This window comes from Amblyomma maculatum, chromosome 1, assembly GCF_055883805.1.
Source record: "Amblyomma maculatum isolate TAMU_Amacu chromosome 1, ASM5588380v1, whole genome shotgun sequence".
NCBI classification, from domain to species: Eukaryota; Metazoa; Arthropoda; class Arachnida; order Ixodida; family Ixodidae; genus Amblyomma; species Amblyomma maculatum.
In genome coordinates, this window is record NC_139344.1 from 158,307,429 (window position 1) to 158,313,428 (window position 6,000).

The 6,000-nt window shown below is 41.7% G+C and overlaps 1 protein-coding gene across 1 annotated transcript in view; it reads right to left on the minus strand.

Moving 5' to 3' along the window:
• Positions 1 to 5,268, minus strand: part of LOC146204722 (vesicle-associated membrane protein 4-like) — a 41,773-nt gene extending 36,505 nt beyond the window's left edge. Inside the window, exon 1 of the mRNA XM_084589440.1 lies at positions 5,071 to 5,268. The gene's annotated coding sequence lies outside the window, so the exon portion shown is untranslated. The remainder of the gene's footprint in view (positions 1 to 5,070) is intronic.
• Between the last annotated feature and the right edge of the window lie 732 nt (positions 5,269 to 6,000).

Consider the following 6,000-nt stretch of genomic DNA (forward strand, 5'->3'; position numbering starts at 1 on the left):
AAGAGTTAGGGCTGTATCCCACGTCCTTCAACTAAGCAGCAATTGAAAAGCCCAGAGCTACCGCATCCATCCACACAACTGTATTATAATTGACAGTGAAATCTACTTGCAGCTACTACTTACAACACAACATTATCAAAATCTTTTTTTCACTGCCCCATTCTTCCACGCACCCCTCTTCCAGTCGAAAATCAACTGCCAGCCCCAGCTATCAGCTGGAGCTGATAGCAGAGGCCACGCCCAATTCATATTCGTGACATGCATATGTGGCAGATGACAGTAGCTGTCAAGCACGCGCATCGCCATGCAGGCACAGAAGTCGATTGCAGCTGCGTCTGCCAAGGATGTTTTCAACCAGTAGCAGAGGAATTTTCGCCTGTTCTCAGAGAGCACCACATCTTGTGGAAAGGGCAAATTTGTTCTTTTTAGTGTGTGTATTTTTTTATTCTTGCCAATAGTTTAACAAGTGAACCTTTTTTTTTTTTGCATATTGAAAATAAAGCCTGAATACCATGTCCTCCTACCTACATGTCCAGATATGCAGTGCCATGTGTATACTGGCAAGTGTACAATGTGCATCTGAAGTCAAATGTTTACACAGCATTATCCAAATCTTTTTCCCCTGACCCCATTGTGCAAAACAGTAAAAAATGCATAAAGCCTATTTCTGAGAGTGTAAACTAGATAGTACACCATTAAATCTCAGTAAATGTGCCCTGGATGAGAAGAAAATTCATTTCTTTGCCGAAATCATGATCATTAAACTTTCAGTATGAGATCTGTCTATATAATCACATGGATGCTAACACTAATTCTGGCAAGGTGTAATTTTATCAAGATGTGTACTGAAGACACAAAACTGGGCCTTCAAAAATAATGCATGAAAGTTATCACCTACAACCACCACTCCTGCTGTTCTTAGTCAACATCTGACAAAAAAAGACATGAGCACATAATTAGTTACTAGTCTCATCTGCAAATTTACACTGTTTGCAGACCCTAATCACCAGAAGATATAGCATGATTGTGCATGTGGTGTTAATTTTTACTTTCTCTTCTTCCTTTCTAGTGTGCATTTGAGTGTGATTGTGACTTGTATGCAGACGTAATATATCTCTCCTCAATTATTTCATGCAATCGTCTTATCTGTATTGAGTCTTCCTGTCTTCTCTATCCCCTTTTCCTTCTCTTGGCTGTAACCCAGATGGTTAATATAGTAGAGGGCAACTGCTACAGCTAGCACCTACCTTTCCCTCACATTTTGAATGTATTTTAACTACTGCTACCATAAGTTTGGATGCGGGCAGCACAAGTTTACACTTTTTGCATATGAATGAAACAAAAATTAAGAAACACTTGAGCAGCCTACCATAACACCACCGAAATAACCTATCTATACAGTGACTGCATGCAGTGGATGGATACACAGACTGCAACAAAGGGACCATGAAGAGCTATTTACTAAAACCAGAAAATGAGCATGAACAATTGGTGTACCATCAGTTGGCCCCAAATGGATGGACAGAGATAAAGCACCAAAGGAACCATAAAGAGCTATTTACTAAAGCTAGAAAACAAGCATGAATAATCGGTATACCATCAGTTGGCCCCAGAACACAATATCTTTAAGCTAGCTTCACTAACATCGAAGAGGTCGTTGATCGAAAATGATGCTTATCCTCTTCCACCATCAACTTAGCACATGTTGGCGTGCAAGCAAAAGATAAAGTGCCCTACCATGCCCCAACATCACCCGTCCCACCTCAGGTTTGTAGGGTTTAACGTACCAAAGCGACTCAGGCTGTGAGAGACGTTGTAGTGGAGGGCTCCGGAAATTTCGGCCACCTGGAGTTCTTTAACGTGCACTGGCATCGTACAGTGCACGGGCACCATGCTTTTCACCTCCATCGAAAAGCAGCCGACGAGGCCGGGATTTTTTTCGCATATTTAAAATAAATATGCGAAAAGCAGCAATTGCTTTGAAGATGCACATACAGCACTGGTGGTGGGAGGGCTCATGATCCTCCAATAACGGTAGCGCATACATACACGGTGCACGGCATGCTAAATATGTCTATTGCCGTCGACAGACCGAGTGCGCTGCCAGATCCCCCCCTCTCGCACTAGGCACAAAGAAAACGAAAGCACAAGAAAAAGGTGCTGTTTATACCTTATGCCTAGAAACACAATGTAACCATGTAATAAATTTGTACTACTCCGAGCACATCTACTTGGAGAGCTATCTATAAGATGGGCATCGTCTTTTACGTGTGTGCTCATTTTTCTTTAGGTTTCTTCGGTGCCTGCATTTGATGCTCTTTCTCAGCTGATTATCATCTTACTGGTTCTTTCAGCAATTACTACATTGTCATGAGATTTCCTTTTCTGTTAAGAAGGCTGCGGTTACCCTAGTGTCATGTGCACACGTGATGTGTAGCCCTATATATTGTTAACTGCTGCGAGAAATAAAACCAGTTGTTAATAGCGTTTGTGTTTGCAGTCCCTTCCTCTGTCCTCATCTTTTTGCGCTACCTTTTTATTCTAAGAATGTCACCAACTAGCCCAGCAACAAGTTTTATTACCTACATGTAGCATATTAAAGGGCCACTGCCATAATCGGTTGTCACAAAAATATATACACTCACTGGAACATCAATTTTCAGCTCAGTTCTGTTCTATACCACCTACACATGGCAGACCAAGGCTTCTCTCTTCACAATCTTCAACAAGGAATGCATAATACAATAAAGAAACAAGAAGGCAATTATAGGATTAATCTTTCCCACAAAATGCATGCAAAAGTCATGGGTGCGTGTGCCTTTATCGGCGGGAACGGTATGCAAGGCTAACCACACTACAGAGGTGTCCCTTCTAAGCATGCCCAACAGCACCATAGCTAGGTCCTAGGCTTGAAAGCTACTGCATTTCTGAGCCATCCGCTTGCATCCTGGTATAAAAAAAAAAAAATAAAGAGCTACTGGGAACTTTATATTAGAACTAAAATTTATTGACTGGTGTACAATTGCACCCACTAAGACAACTGCCACTCACTCAATGGCATCCATTAGGTGCCATGCAGGTAATCATTGCACCCAGGAAACGTGCTTACATTTAAGGGATAAAGTAATAACGCCAAACTAAGACAAAACACAAGACCAACGCAGGACGTGTCCTACTTTTTACTTTTGTTTTGTTTCAGTTTGGCGTTGTTACTTTATCCCTCAAATAGTATGCACCAACTAGTCCAAATGAACATCCTTTTAGACCATCCATACATTGTACCTCACTATTAGGTAACACAAAAATGCACAATTTGTGCAATGTATAAAGTAAGGCAGATTAAAAGCGAGGCCAAAACAGTCTAGAGCAACTGCAGCATAGCTAGTGAGTGGGGGGCCAAACACTCTTAAAGTTAATAATCCACTTATTCAAATGCCGTGCACCTACAAAACCGGGTTAAATATTGAATACCCTTTTTTATCAGTCAGGTACAGTATTAAACAGGAAACAGAGAAAATTTTCGCAACTGTTTTCAATAAGGCATCATTTTTGTGGTTGTCGTCGGATTTCAATGATGCATTGCATTTTTGTTTTTATACCATTTTTTCATAGTTATGTATTGATAGGAGTGGTGGTTTTTATTTAAGGGCACACTGGAGAGATTGCAAAATATTATAAAATATCACAAGCACTCCTAGTAGTAAAAAGAACAGTGTGCACAAATGATAATTAGTGATGTTTCCCTCGGATGTGGTCACATGAGGTACTACAGTAATAGTAACAGTGTTTCTCCGCAAAATGTCCCCCCCCCCCCCCCCCGAGTTGTTTTTATGCAATTTTCAATGGCAAATTAAAATTGTAAAGCCTCCTTTCTCTGATATTACAGTGCCCGACCTGTAGTATATGAAGCAAGATCTTCATTTCCACCATAATCTCATGACATATTTTGGCCAGTGTTCAGTTCCTTTAAATGTAGGCAACCCAGCTATGTAATATTACAATAAATCCGAGGAAAGATCTATACTCTATAGCACACAAACATTTTTCAATCAGCACATAAATTCCAAAACCAAGTAAAAAGATGTAAGAAAACACTTCAAAGTTTTCAACTAAGTGGGAACCAATAAGAGCGCTTGATTTTGCAAGTAACTGTGATTTCACACACAGCGCCTCAACAGCATTTGAGTGGCCACTTCCTTACACATGTAATGGATGTCTTCTCAAACTTGCAAGGTGCTGCTTGAAGATATGTACAGGTGCCCATGTTTGTTTCCTGCGGACATCTGTAAACATCTTCAAGCAGCACCATGAACATAGAAACCGTAGAAGAGCTGCATTCCTCGCTGCCAGAAAGTGTGGCCTGACAATGACTGCTGCACTGGGCAGGTAATTCAGGAATGTGCATCTTTTTGTAACTGCTTATATGGACTGCCAAGCAAGTAAAGCTTTGTGTGATTTACGTGTTCCGAAAACTTTTGCGGCCCATGGATGTACTTGACACTTATCTTTAGCATCCATTTAGATGGCAACAATTTGCTCAAAAATATTTGGAATACACAGACTTCCCGTTTCCTCGCCTCTTGAAACCCCAAGCCACGACACTGTTTTACTATATTCCCCATTAAACCGCTAATCAGAAGAAAAAAGGTGAATTCAATATGGTTTTTCTTTTTTCTAACAACTTTCAAAACATGTTGATCCCAACAGTCATTACCACGTTCCCCTCGCTAGTCAAGGAAAGCGCGTACGTAAAACACCTGGCTATTCCTCAACTATAACATGGTGTTCAAACCGCTAAAATGTTTTGTGATAGAAGTGAAATACACAATACACGGCCGAAACTATCCATATATATTAGCTAACTCGGCAACGCTATAATGTACTTACTTCCCATTGACTGGCTGCAAAAAATCAAGATTGCAGCAGTTCACACTCAAGTTGGCAACACGCTACTGCATTTTCACTGCATGAATAGACCATAAACTTGGAAACTGTGCGCCAGCACGCTAACAGCTGCGCAAATGTTTCGCCGATTTTCCCTTGACTACGCAGCGCAACTGCCTTACTTACCGCAATGTGAGATAAGTTGACTTTACATCCCACGGTATTCGCAGAAAAACCGCCCCGAGAAGTGAAATGCTATATGGAACAAATTACAACACTGTCATTTTATGTTTTCAACACCATTCATGACCAGTTACAACCTCACGCCTGGCTTCACGCTCTGAGAGCTCTACCGCTCTACGTAAGCAGCTGTCAACGGTTCGACGGTTCGACGTTCGTCTCCCCAAACGGTGGACGGAGTAGTTTCCTCCGGTTTCGTTTTCGGTTTTGTCACCACAACATTGACCACAACGCATTTCCGCGCTTTGAAGTGAGGGAGTCAAGTGAGTGACAACTTTATTTCGTGTCCGGCAGCGTTCACAAAACCTTCCAAAGGAGCGTTTCTTACCAAGGGCGGACTTAAAAGAGTAGAAATGCGAAAATGTTCAGTGCATGTTTTTTTCGCTTTCGGAATACTGCGTAAGACAGTACCCACGCAGAATTCAGCTATGCCAGTTAAATAATGGCACCGACTGGTGGCACCATGGAGTTGCAAGCAATGTGGCACTTAATAATGTAAAACAATTTTTCGTGTAGTTTTGGTTTCGGTTTCACTTATTGAATGGTGGTTGTGTTGGTTGTGTTGTGTCACAGCCGCTCAATGTGATCTGTAACATTATCGGGGCCATTTTCAAGAAGTAAGAAATGACACATGACTTGTTGATGGCGCAATATAGGCTGCAGGACGAAAGGCAGAATTAAGTTTCTCCAGTTGTTAAACCGTCGATGAATATGCGGGTGTGCTGCATATGTTCCTCGGTTATAAGTAGGCGAGAGTAGCTTGCAGACGCGCCTCCTGTGGCACGCGGCTCCACCTTTACAGGCGAGAGTGTCCACGGAGCAAATGTCAGATGCAGTAGTTTTTGTGGTTGATTAATAGTAGGGAGGGATAGAAGC